The sequence below is a fragment of the Microcebus murinus genome, unplaced genomic scaffold (assembly GCF_040939455.1).
Source record: "Microcebus murinus isolate Inina unplaced genomic scaffold, M.murinus_Inina_mat1.0 scaf063_hap2_Mmur4.0, whole genome shotgun sequence".
Classification (NCBI taxonomy): domain Eukaryota; kingdom Metazoa; phylum Chordata; class Mammalia; order Primates; family Cheirogaleidae; genus Microcebus; species Microcebus murinus.
This window is the reverse complement of record NW_027439009.1, coordinates 70,189-70,769: the sequence shown is the minus strand read 5'-3', so window position 1 is coordinate 70,769 and position 581 is coordinate 70,189. Positions and strand designations below refer to the sequence as shown.

General features: G+C 69.0%; 1 non-coding gene across 1 annotated transcript; it reads left to right on the top strand.

Moving 5' to 3' along the window:
* The first annotated feature begins 220 nt into the window (after positions 1-220).
* Positions 221-339, top strand: LOC142869207 (5S ribosomal RNA). The gene has a single exon (XR_012917963.1). It is a non-coding gene; the product is annotated as a 5S ribosomal RNA (ribosomal RNA).
* Positions 340-581: the final 242 nt, after the last annotated feature.

Below are 581 nucleotides of genomic sequence, written 5' to 3'. Positions count from 1 at the left end.
GAGTGTGAGTGAGTGTGAGTGTGTGTGTGTGTGTGTAGAGAGAGACAGCCCCCCACCCCGCCCCGCCCCGCCCCGCCCCGCCCATCACCCCGGACCCTGGGAGCCCGCGGGACCAGGCCGGCCCGGCCCGGCCCGGCGTGGGGCCTGGGGCGGGAGGCGGCGGCGGGGAAGCCCAGAGAGGCTCGGCTTCTCGAGCGGGGCAGGGGCGCCCTCCGCCGCCGTCTAGGGCCACACCACCCTGAACGCCCCCGATCTCGTCTGGTCTCGGAAGCTAAGCAGGGTCGGGCCTGGTTAGTACTTGGATGGGAGACCGCCTGGGAATACCGGGTGCCACAGGCTGCTGCTTTTTTTTTTTTTTTTTTTTTTTTTTTGCCTCTTGTTCTGTCCCCTTTCTGGGAGCGCGGCGGCGGCCCGGGGTGGGGGTCACCCCCACCCTCAGCGCGCGCGCGGTGCCTGGCGCCCCAGCCCGCACCGTGGGGCCTCCTCTTGTCCCAAGCCGCGACACCGCCGCCACGCGGCAGCATGCGTGGCATCTGGACTGTCAGGTCTCAGACCAAAGGTCTGCTCTGTGGGAACCGACA